Source organism: Lynx canadensis, chromosome D1, assembly GCF_007474595.2.
Source record: "Lynx canadensis isolate LIC74 chromosome D1, mLynCan4.pri.v2, whole genome shotgun sequence".
NCBI lineage: Eukaryota > Metazoa > Chordata > Mammalia > Carnivora > Felidae > Lynx > Lynx canadensis.
The window spans coordinates 75548883-75561959 of record NC_044312.2 but is presented as its reverse complement, the minus strand read 5'-3'; the positions used below and the strand labels follow the sequence as shown (position 1 = coordinate 75561959).

Here is a 13077-nt window from a genome sequence, read left to right as displayed (position 1 = left end):
TTGAGCATCCGACTTCGGCTCAGGTCATGATCTCACAGTTCGGGAGTTCAAGCCCCGCGTCAGGTTCTGTGCTGACAGCTCAGAGCCTGGAGCCTGCTTCCGATTCTGTGTCTCCCTCTCTCTCTGCCCCTCCCCCGCTCATGCTCTGTCTCTCTCTGTCAAAAATAAACATTAAAAATTTTTTTTAAAACAAAAAATAAAAAAATAAAATATTAAATACCTGGCCCCGTACCGAAGAGGTTTGCTTGTTCCCCAATATAGAGATCTGAGGGACAGTAAGCCATCTGGGTTTTATTTCCAGCATCACAGGAAGCCAAGGAAGTTCTGAGCAAAGAAGTGGCACAAGCCAAGGCTGGCACAGGTCAGGGCTCACTCTGGCTCCCCGTGGGGAGGCAGCTGTGGGGTCTGGCACTGGGTGCAGGCAGGAGATTTTACACTCACGCGGGAGTGAGAGGACGGGGACGGTGGCTGTGTCTGGGATGGGGGCAGTGGCTGCGGAAAGAAGGGGCTGATTCTGAGGCACATCAGCAGAGTTGCCACACTGGATCCGGGATGTGAGGGAGGGAGAGGAGCAAAGGACAACTCGGGTTTTGAGGTGGGACAACTAGGGGAGTGTCGGTGCAGAAGGCTAAGAGAGGAGCAGCTGGCGGGGCAGGTTCGAGAAATCAAGAGTTCTAGTGTGGCCATGATCAGGCTGAGACAATGATTCAACATCACAGTGCAGACATGTATGTACACATTTATATATACGCTCATGTGCAAAATGTACACACGTAACATAAAGGATGACGATGTCACCGACGCTATTAGAAAAACAGAAAGGAAACAAGAATGTATAGAACAGCTACTCTGCTGCGTGAAGTATCTGATATTCATTCCCACAACAATGTATAAGGAAGAATCTCTCCATCTGTCTCTCCCACTTTACTGATGAGGAAAGTGAGGCTGAAACGGTTGTGCCATTTTTCCAAAGTTGCACGCAGAGCCGGGTAGTGGGGAGAGCTGGGAGATGAAGCCGGGGTCCCTGCGCTTAACCCCATGACCACTAAACAGAGCAGCACATCCCTGTCTACTCCGGCATGCAGCCTTCCTTTCTTGGCACCTGTGTTTGGGCATTTTTATGTGGGCAACACAATGGACAAGTTGGGTTCCCCCGGGTTTCCTGGAATTGATTCTACAGACCAGAGACGATAAAACGTTCTTGTTTTCTACCTCTGAATTTAGCAACATGGGATAAACACATTTTTATTACAATACCTTTTTCTCATTCAGTACTTTTTAAATTATGAAGTAACACATGCCTATTAATTGAAATTTTAAAATGTGGAAAAATAGGAAGGGAGGAAAGTAGTAATGTTCACAGCCCTTAAATGTAGCCATGATTGATTCTGGGACTTTTTTCAACATTTTTCTTTCAAAGTTTATTTATTTATTTTGAGATAGAGACAGAGTGTAAGTAGGGGTGGGGCAGAGAGAGAGAGGAGAAGACAGAGGATCTGAAGAGGGCTCCGTGCTGACACCAGAGAGCCTGATGCGGGGCACAAAGTCACGAACCATGAGATCAAGATCTCACAAACCATGAGATCAAGATCTCACGAACCATGAGATCAAGATCTCCCCATGAGATCAAGATCAAGACCATGAGATCAAGCCAAACACTTGTCTGACTGAGCCACCCAGGCGCCCCTGATTCTGGGACTTTTAAAAGGCTGCACTTGACCCACTGTATAGTTAGCAACAGTTTCTGGGGTTCAGAGCTGTGAGCTCAGTAAGGGAAGAGAACCCAAAAGGGACCAATAAACTGTGCAGCAGAGGAGTTAGGTAATCATAAAAATGGCAGGCATTCATTAAGACAATATGTAGGTGTGTGCTAAGAGTTGTGCTAAGGGTTTTAACTGCATAATTTTCTTTCTCATGTCCCATTTTACATTTGGAGAAACTGAGGCTCTTGTCACTCCCAAGCACTCCCAGAGCAGAAGCTCTTCAATCTCATGTCACTCTGTGCTTAGAGAACAAGTATGGCCCACCAGAAGGCTCTAGCAAATACCGCTTTTTTTTCCCCACCCAAGAGTTTAGTGTAATTTTAGAATTGACCTCAACTGTGAATTCAACTAACACATGCCACCACATCACCGACCTCAACAAACATTTCTTGAACAACTAAAGAAAAACTAAAATCTGATAAATCCACAACAAAATTAAGGAGAGGAAGCCAGAGTGAAGTGAGGCAACCCAGGCTAGTCTCATGGATTCATTCATTCAACAAGTATCTATTGAGCCCCTACTAAGTGCCAAGCACTGGAGTGAGACACTGAGGACCAGTGCTGAACGTGACAGGCTAAGATCCTGGCCTCATGGCGGATTTTGGTCAAGGGATCACCATGGTTGGCTAAATCTGGGGAAACACTCGGAGTAGCTTCCCCTCAGACCCTAGAGGTCTGCCTTACTTCGCTCTGATGCACATGGCCACACTGTGCTGACCAACTTGCAAAGAACTATCTAATTACACAGTGCTTCTGTTTTATTCTTTGGACCAAACGTTGTGTAACTTGTCCTTCCACGTCATTTCTTACTAGCTTATTTCTGCTCAGTTTCCAACCAGATCCAGTAACTGGAATTTTTAACCTGAGGCTATGGCCCTCCAGGGGTCTCCATGGATGAGAGGATGTTGTTATATGGCTATATATTTTGCAGAGGGTCAGGGACATGAAGGGGATCAAGGGTCCATTGCTTCTGTCAGAGTTGCAAAGGGGTACATAACCTCAAAAAAGTAAAAATCCACGGCCATAATCTTTTTCCACTTCAGTGGTATTTCCCATAATCTGTGAGTGAATGTTGACTCTTTTCCTCTGTAACAGACTCTCATAGAGCCGAGACTGAGTGGCATTTGGGGTTTGCTTTCAGAAACTACGCGAGTATAGCATTGGTATTTTTCCAGGCACGGCATAAAACGGAACTTAATTCATTCACTTCCACATTGACACAAGGGGGAATGTTCCAATTCCTCGGCCGCTGAGAAAGGCAATGTCCCCCACCAGGCTTCACACAACCCTCTTCCACTTGATTATTATTTGAGTCTCACCCCTGGCCCTGGCTCCACACTGTGGGTCTATACCGTTTCCCTGAGTACACACAGTCTTAGACTTTTTGGGGCCAAAGAAAATAACCCTGTTCTGATAGTCGAAGGCAAGAACAGACTTCCTAAGCAGGTTGTTCATCTGCCAGAATTCCTGCTCACTATGCTTATTCTTGAACTCCAGATATCAATCACCATCTCTATAGGGTAGAGAAAAGGAACAGAAAATACAGACAGTCTCCTGTTATTTCATTTTGTTGAAAGCAAGTAGCACATTCAAGTGGAACATTTAGGAGTCAAGGTCTTTGCGAGCACTCATTCCTTCCCTGCCTCAGCAAATACAGATCGAGTGTCTGTGCACCAGACGCTTTCTAAGTGCTGAGGACACAGTAATGGACAAGACAGGCATGGTTCCCACCCTTCTGGAGCTTATGGACTAAGGCAGGAAAGAGCCATTGCAAGCAAATATACATGTGTTGAGAGTTAGGACAACAATTATGAAGCACTACTGGGAACATGGAAGCAAAGACCCAGTGTAATATCACCATGGTGAAGAGCAAGGAAGACATCCCTGCTGAAGTAACAGATACGCTGAAGCCTGAGTAGAAGTTGCTAAGGCCAGGGTGCATGGAAGGAGAAGAGATTAGGAGCCATTGAGTCTTGTGCAAAGGCCCTGAGGCCAAAACTAGTACAGCGTATTGGAGGAACTGGAAGGAAGCCTGCGTAGCCAGAACAGAACGTGGAGCCACAAATGGCTGGAAACAGGCTAGAGAAGAAATAAGGGCTCTGTATAGACAAAGCCTTGCATGTCATTGTGGGGACTTGGGTCCGAATCCTGACCCAGCAATGGGGAGTCATGGAAAAGTACTGTGAAGCGTATGGGGCATGATTAGCTCTGAAAGGGTCTTTTTATTGTTTTATTTATTTATTTTTAAAGATTTTACTTTCAAGTAATCTCTATACCCAATGCGGGGCTTGAACCCACAACCCCGAGATCAAGAGTCGCATGCTCCCCGACTGACCCAGCCTGATGCCCCTAGATCTGAGGTTTTAAAAGATCATTCTGACCAGTGTGGACAGTAGACCAGGGACAGGCAAGACCATGCATGAGAAACCAGTTTCAGAGGCCTTTCCAGTAGACCTGGGGAGAGATGCTGGGTGGTTTGAATCAGGGTGAAAGTGGTGGGCATGATGAGAAGTGGACTTCCTAAGAGAAAACAGGGAGCGTGAGCCCACAGACTTGATGGTGGGTTAGCTGTGAAGGTGAGGAGGAGGGAAGGATTAGTCCTGTAACCAATCATTCCTGCTCGTCTCCAAAGGAGTTCTAGACCCTCCTTCCCACCCTGCCTCCACGAGATGGCTATCCAAGCGGACACTGCAGTGGGGTGATTTAGCACGTCACGTATCCATCTGAAAAGGAGCCACTGATTCTCGAGGCTCCAGTGACACTGGCCATTGTTATACACATTGCAGGAGCCACAGCTGTCCCCATTCGGAGCCTCTGTGTTGGTGATTCCACTACCTGGATCAGGCAGGCTCCCCTGGTCTTCCCACGGCTGGTGGTTCGGCTCTAACATGGTCTAACATCACCCCCAGTTGCTCGTGAACATGTCACCCTGCTTTCCCGTCTTCACAGCACTCGCCACTCTCTGAAGTAAACATATTAATGCACTTGCCTACTTGTGGTTTGTCTGTATCTCCCCACGAGAAGGTAAATCCCATGACGACAGAAACCTCGCTATTCTTGTTTTATCGTGCCTAGCACAGTGCCTGGTGCACAGCAGATCCTCAATAAAAAGAAGATGAATGAGTAAATGACTCCCCAGAGTCCCAAGGGCCACCCGAGTGCCTTCTCCCTGGGCAACATAGACGTCCTTGGCTCTGGGCCTGGGCACAGACTGAGCGGCCCCTGTGCTCAGATTCCCCACGAGCCCTTTCAGACTCACTCTGAACCTCCGTCCGAACACAGGGCTCAGGTGAGTAACGGTTTTCCAAGAAACAGGATTCTCATGGGAGTTTCCTTTTATTCCCCAAAGCAGAAGAACTGCCAGGGCTGGTATTTTTCCAAACTCCACACTTTGGGGCACAAAGCAAACTCTATAGGACCCTGGGACAGAATTCCTTATTCACACACACGGCTAGAAGAGCTCACAAGCAAATATCACTTATGCTGCTGATTCACTACTATTTCTTTTTCTGGTTTTCCCTACAGATCTCAGGGCCAAAGTCAACTGCATTTGTAGTTCATAGCTGGTTCTTTTTAACCCAGGGTATTAGACAGGATTCAGTCCTCCCAGCTAAAGGATTCAGTTCTTCCAGCTAAATTCCTTCTTGGAAAGGGCTCTTGATTCTTCTCTCTTGTTCTTCTAATTTTGTTTTCGACAAGATGTTTCCTAACATGAAGATGGGGACTGCATTCAGCAGAGGGGAAAGAAACAGGACGTGGTGAGGCCCAGGCAGGCCCCTGCAGAGTCAATGCCGAGGGTCGAGTCAATGCCGAGTCACCATGAATGGTCAGTTCTCAGGGCCTGTGAGTCACTGGCTGTGCGCATGGGGCTTCTGGTCCCTTCCACATGCCTGCAGTCTCCTCCCCAAGCCAGAAAGGAAATGACTAATCACAGACATCACTGTCCAGTGATGATTTCACCTGAAATCATAACATGGTACCTGTAGGAGAAGATGAGCTGTCATCCTACAAATCTTCTGTGTTGTCCTGGGGTTGAGTTGAGTTGGGACAAAAGATGGGATCCCACAACCGCTGGGTGGGGCTAGGTACCTCTCTTCCACCTGCCTGTCACAGCAACAGTGTCTAGGCTCACACGCTGGCAGATGAGCTGGGGCGGCTTGTGGAATAGAGACCAAACTCTGTTCTAAAGCTCTAATTCAGATGCTGGGATAGACTAGGGGATATTTTTCTCTTAGATATTGCCTTTCAGGAAATAGAGGCAAATGGAAAGATAAACTTTTGGGGGGGAATGGATAAAAATTCACTCTGAGGGATGTTTTGGCGGCCTCCGCTCAAGGTCACGGCAATGTCATCTGTAGGTGGGCTTGCCCTTCCTGAGCATTTTCATATGCTCTCCATCACTGCTGATCTGCACCCCCAAATGGTAATAGCAGTAATCTTTTATTGAATACTCACTGCGCGATGAGCCCTTGATATAGGTTATGTTATTTTATTCAGTTCCCATAAAAACCCCTTTAGGTGACTGTCTATTATTGTCTCTATTTTACGGATCAGGAAGCTGAAGAATCAGACATTAAGGGACTTGCCCAAGAACCGCCAGCCCATGAGTCCTGCATGGGGGACCAGCCCCTCACTGGATACCAGAAGCTCCACTCTCATCTGCTGCTAGCCTCTGTTCAGTGGAAGGATCAATTCATTCCACTTACTAAGCCAGGAAAAGTGTATTTGGTCAGCTTTTTCTCTTTCCCCAGAAAGCCTTTCACCAACTATGTTTTGTAACGCTGGGTTAAGTACCACCCGAGCCTTAGTCTCTTGTCATCAGTGAGAGTGCTGAGCAGGACTGTCTCGAGTGTCTTCCCGGTCCAAAGTTCAGGATCTCATTCTGACCTATCACACAAAGCATCTCCTTCCTCTCAAGGGGGGAAAAAAATCTTATTAGGCTCTTTAGAACATACACCTGCAATTCTCCATAGACAGTGAGGTTCCTGCAGAATCCCCAGGATTCTGGGGATTTAATTAATTAATTAATTAATTTAATTAATTAATTAATCTTATTAATTAAGATCAACACTCTCCTGGGCAGGAGAGTGTGAGAAGGTGGGCAGAAGAAAGCTGTTCTGCCAGGGCGCCTGAGTGGCCCAGTCGGTCAAGTGTCCTATTGCGGCTCAGGTCATGATATCATGGTTTGTGGGTTCAAGCCCCATGTGGGGCTCTGTGCTGACAGCACAGAGCCTGCTTGGGATTCTCTCTCTCTCTCTCTCTCTCTCTCTCTCTCTGTCCCTCCCCCACGCTCTCACTCTCAAACTTAAAAAAAAAAAAGAAAGAAAGAAACTGCTCTGCCCCGCTGGGAAGGTCTCACTCCCAGTTCGGCAGCCAGCTGTTTAGTCACAGCCACGCCAATTCCTGGATGCGTGGGACTATGATGACCAGCCTGTGTAGCTGTGGAGGGAACCCCTAAGCCCTCAGACCCACTGTCCGTTTGCCCTGCAGCAAAATGGAAGAGGGTTCCACAGGCTGCAAGCCACGGCCCACCCACCAAGGATGCTGCCCACCTGCCCGGGCCTGGGCCTTTCCTCAGCCATCATCCCATCATCCCTCACTGGACACATGGCCGACAATGCCAAGAAACTGGCGTCAGTGAGAGAAGGTCCCTGGCCCTCACTGCCTCCTTTGATAGTCACCTCACTTTCTGCCGTGGCCACTGCCTCTCACTCCCTGGGCTCCCCTCCTCCAGCTGCTCCAGCCCCCTCTCTATTCCTCACAGACCCCCACTGTTCCTCCACCTGAGAAAGCCCCTCCTCACACATCTCACTACCTTTCTGGTCTCAGCTCCAACGTCCCCCCCTCAGAGAGGCCTTCCCTGGCCTCCCTTCCCTCTGTCGCTCCACTCGGTTTTATTTTCATCACCCTCACCATGGTTTGAAATGATTTTCTCCATGCATTTCACTGCCTGTCTCCCTGGCACTAAAATATAAAGTCTATGAAGGCAAGAAACCCCTCATCTTGTTCACGGTTGTGTCCCCACCGCCTTGGATGGAGTAGTAGGTGCCCAATAAATGGAGGGAACTAACGTGTACAGATTCCTCACTCATAAAGTGGAGGAGATAATTTTGTCTCAAAGGCTTCTGTGAGGGTGAGAGATGACATATTTTCAGGGTTTGTCAAGACGAGGTCCCACTAACTGGAAGCTTTAAATTCATTCTTTGGGCACGGGAGAGAGGCGGTATAGACTGGCGGTGAGGCCTGCAGGCTCCAGAGTCTGAACTGGACCCTCACAGCTAATTAGCTTTTGGGCCTTCAGCAAATTATTTAACTTCTCTCGGCCACAGTTTCCTCGTCGGTAAAAGAGAGATAATAATAGTACTAACTCCCAGGGCGATTGTACGCATTACATTAAACGATCCACGAGAAGTACTCAGAGGAACCTGTAGCACGTATCACACCCTCGATAAATGTAAGCTATTACTGCGTAGCAGATACAAGAACGCATACCCTCTGTCCCACTCTCCCATTGCACACGATACAGCCTGCAAAGCACATGTATGTAAATCCTCTCATTCATGCCTCTAAAACCCTCCGAGGGCCAGGAATTACCTACCCGCTCTATTTTACAGCTGAAAAACCTGAGGCTCAGGACAGCTTGCCTGAGATCATACAGCTAGCCGGAGCAGAGGACAAAAAGCCTCCGATTCAGGACCCCAAAACTCTCTTCCTAGCCCCACGCCGTGCTTGCTTCCTCGCCTGACCTACAGCCCTGGAATCTGAACACGTGGTCAGGCCCAGGCTGGGGAAAGCCTGCCATGCTCTTTGCGTATTCCTGCTCAAAATAAATAGAAGCCCTGGGCCTCTGCACACTCACTGAGGCCAACCGTGTCTCTCCCGAGCCGGCTCCCATGCAGGCGGGTTGAGGGTTTGGCAAAGCCACAAAGGCAGATGGGGACTGTGGCTTCTGCCACTAGAGCAGGGCCAAAGTTCTAGTGCTCTCCCAGCTTCAAGGCACATCAACATAGCCCAGCGTTTCTGGGGGTGGGTCAGAGCGGGGCACTGACAAGGTCACCCCAGGCTTTTTCAACTGCTTCCAGCTGGCACGGTGTGTCCGCTGAGCGTCAGGGTCTTTCCCGCGGATCAGGCAAGCCTAGCGGCCCCTCCTGCTCTCACTCCCTGCCCTGCCTCAGCCCCTGGCCTTCGTCTGCCCTTTCCAAGGTGCCCCGACTAGCCTTTGGCAGCTCTCCCTGCATCAGGGACAACTCAGGAAAGGGACTCTGTGCCTGAATCAGTCCAAGGAATCCAAGGGGCTGGGTGCAAATGACGTGAGGGGGAAAACAAACCGCACTTACCCAAAAGAAGCTGGCGCCCTGTTCAGTCTTTTCAACTCCCAGCGGGAGCAGATTTGTTGTGACTAATGCATCAGGCTTTAAATAGTTTCAAGCGGCATAGTGATTAGCCCAAGGCACGACGGAGGCAGGCGCAAAACGTCTCCAAAAGTGCAAAGTTTCCAAGAGAAAGGAAAGGCTGCCACTCTCAGAAAGCATTCACCTGCTGGAGGAAGCCCACCCAGTTCAAGTCCTTAATAAAGCAACAAGGCACAAGGAGCTGTGGCGATAAGGAAATCACACGGAACCAGGCGAGGGATTTTCGGTCGGATCCTGCCATCCTCCTCCTCACAAACCCTTCATGATTGTTTGTTGCCCACCATCTGCATTTCTCAGCATCACCTTCCAGGACCTTTATGAACCGGTCTTATACTGGGTTGAATGGTGTCTCATCAAAGCGTCATATCCACCTGGAACCTCAGAATGTGACCTTATTTGAAAATATGGTCTTTGCAGGTGTAATTAGTTGACATGAGTTCGCAATGGACTAGGGTGGGCTCTAAATCCAGTGACCGGTGTCCTCATAACAAGGCCATGTGAAGACACAGCGACACACAGAGAAGAGAATGCCATGCGAAAACGAGGACAGAGATCAGAACTCTGCATCTACATGCCAAGAATCGCTGGCAACCACCAGCAGCCGGGAGAGAGGCAGAAAGCAGATTCTCCTTCAGAAGGAAGGAAACTGGAGGAACCCTCTAGAAGGAACCAACCTCAGTAATGCCTTGATTTTGGACTCCGAGCCCCAAAATGATGAGTGAACACATCTATTGTTTGAAGACACCCTGGCGTGGTATTTTTTTTTTTTTTTTTATGGCAACCCTGGAACCTAGCACAGGTCCCAATCTACCTGTCTAACCCTGCTCCCATCCAAGTCACCTTCCTCACATTCCCTGTAGAAGAGGCGGCTGTTATACATTTAAAAAGTGACAGTGTTCAGGTCTCACCTTTGCCTTGTTGGCTGCTGTGTGACTTTGGGCAAAGCAATTCATTTCTCTTTTTTTTCAGTTGTCTTATGTATACCATGAAGATAACAGAAGGGTAGTTGTAGGAGGTTGAAGGAGAAAATGTGCATGTAACAAGAAGGAGACTATATCAGCCACAGAATTTCTCTGGGGCTTGAAGGCATTATATTTGCTTGGAAAATTGAGCCAAATAAACCTCCTTGCGGGACGGTGGCTTCCAAGTGCTAAGATCAAGAAACTGAGGGGCTCTGTTGACTAACAGGATGCATCGGTAGTATATAAGTTGGGTGGTAAGAGTTGGCTGATGCAGTGTGAGAAAGGTGAAGTTAATAAGCAAGAATCGAGGAGATCAAAAGGGCCAGTAAGACAGAGACTGGGGGAAGGAGGGAGCAACACCCCTCCACACCATGGTGTGAGTAGGGAGTTTGGGGGGAACAGAAATATCTAATGGATATTTCCAGTTCCTTGTGGTGAAGTCTAAAATGTAAGCCCATTCCCGCATCTCTTCTACAACATATGCAGTGAACTCTATACTGGGTACCAATGTCTTTATGATCATGGATTCCTTAGGCTTGAGTTTGGAGAGGTACTGAGTTTAGAGGCTGGGTTGTCATAGGAGTAAAGTGAGGAGAGCCCACACCGATCCGTGAGCAGGAGAACCAAGGACTTGGGGGACATCTGGTTTACCCACACATGCACTTTGTGAACATTATACATGAATGCTTCTTTCAGCCTCGGTCCTCACCTTCCTGACCATAACTTACTCCTGCCTGAGCTTGGAATGACGTTTCCCCTTCCTATACCACTTCTTTAGCTATTTGAATCCTACCCATCCTTCAAGAATCAGCTGCCTCCTGCCTGAAGCCTTCCCCCACCTTCCCAGCTGGAAAGGGACATCCTCTATCTCTTAGCTGTGGGCAGGGTGTATTCCCATACAACAGGCACTGTATTCTATCTAGAGTTAGAGTTAAGCAATAAAAAACAAGACAAAAAGTCACCCAGAGGCAGATTAAGGGAAGATGACCTCAGAACAAAGAGAAAGACCCAGGAGGGAGAGTGGGGAGAGGAGAAAGTGGGAGGAGCGGACACTGAAAAGCTCAAATGGCCAACTTCATTCACAGTCACTGTCTGGGGCCGGTGGCAGGTCCAGCAGGGGAAAGGTGATATCTTCAGCAGGCCTTTTTGTAAAGCTGAAACTCAAGCATTTCCCCTGACTGAGTGTCATTGCGAGGCACCGTGAAAACAGCTGCTGTGCTGGTAACTGGTTTCTTGGAAGCTCTCTACAGCCATGTGGACACAAATTACCAAAACTTCCCTCTGCCAAGCTTTCTCCCCACTCTTGCTCAGAGCAAATAAATACATCCACCATGGTCTGAAATGGCCCCTCAAAGGCGGGGCAGGTGAAATGCTCTGACCTATCCACAAAGAGCTCTGAGAAGGAGCTCTCCATGGGCCTGGAATGAGGAAATAAGTCCATTTACCTGTTCAGCGGGGGAGAAAGGAGACAATGAGACCTGCTCCCCACCTACCCCTGCCCTCGGCACCTGTCCCGGGGCCCGGTTACTGAGCTGCTAGGAGCTGGGTATACAGGAACAAAAAAATACATGTTTGCTGTTCTCAGGAAGGTCCTGATTCAGGAGGAGACAAACAAGCGGGCAACGGCAATGCAGTGTGAGTAGTAGTAGAAAGAGAGATTAGCCCATGGGTTAGGACAACCCAGGAATTACTGCCTGGGCTAAGCTGTGCCTTAAAGAGTGAAGAGGGATTATGTCTACAACTCACTACCACCACAAATCCACACGCTGGCTGTTAGATTCATCATCTTTTTAAATATTCAAATGTAAGGAAATGTATGACTTGGGGCAGCAGGAAGATCCTATGATAATCAGGTGAAGAAGCTTGGAAAGGGTTAGCCAAGTAGAGGGAGCAGAACATGCAAAGGTCCAGAGGCAAAGTCATGGTTGCCATATAGACACCACTGTTGTAAGGATACGTGGAGGATTCAGTGAAGCAGCTTCTATAACAACAGGAGAGGCTGGGTAGCATAAATATCAGACATTTATTTCCCACAGTTCTGGAGCCTGCGTGCCAGCACGGTGGGGTTTTTGGCGAGGGCTCTCCTCTTGGTTGATGGATGGCTGTTTTCTCACTGAATCCTCACATGGTGGAGAGAGCAAGCTCTGGTCCCTCCATCCCCTTATAAGGACACTAATGCTAACATGGGGCTCCCCCCTCATGACCTTATCTGAACCTAATCATCTCCAAAGGCCTCACTTCCTAATACGTTGGGGATTACGGCTTCAACGCATGAGTTGGGGGGAGGGGCGGGGGGGGGGGGGGGGCACACACATTCAGTCCATAGATTGAGTTTGCAATAATTGACATTAATGACTATGAGAATAATCACTATCTGTTCCAAGAAATACCAACGAGAAAGTCTATCCCAGTATTAACAATCTAGAGTCGGAAACAGCCTATCTGCCCAACAGTCAGGGATGGGTGACATAAATTACCTGCGTACAACTAAATACTCTCTCGCTAGTAAAAGCGATGGTGTGTAGCTTGGAGGGATGTCCATGAGGGATGAAGTTTTTTAAACTGTAGGTCAGAAAAAACACAGATGTTAATCAGTTGGGAAAGAAGACTAGAAAAGCAAAACTGACCAAAATAGTCACAACGCTTACCTCGGAGGTATCATTAAAAGTAACTTTTAGCTATCCTTTTACCCTGTCCATATATTCTAAATTTTCTATGGTAAACATGTAAGATTTTTGAAATAAGAAAGGAAGGGATGGGTGTGTGTGTGTGTGTGAGAGAGAGAGAGAGAGCGACAGAGAGAGTTTATGTATTTACTGCCAGACGTGACCCAGGCAATATGAGAAAGAGCTTCACTGCAGGTCAGAATGAGTGAAAAGGCGCTCAGCCCTGGGTCGCTGCAGCCACTCCCATTGTGGGCTGTTACCTGAGTCCTTGCAC

General features: G+C 48.2%; 1 protein-coding gene and 1 non-coding gene across 6 annotated transcripts in view; both read right to left on the bottom strand.

The window, feature by feature from the left end:
- Window positions 1-13077, bottom strand: part of NAV2 (neuron navigator 2) — a 397314-nt gene that overhangs the window by 342851 nt on the left and 41386 nt on the right. The window lies entirely within an intron of this gene.
- LOC115526631 lies at window positions 2067-2138 on the bottom strand. The gene has a single exon (XR_003972680.1). It is a non-coding gene; the product is annotated as a small nucleolar RNA SNORD45 (small nucleolar RNA).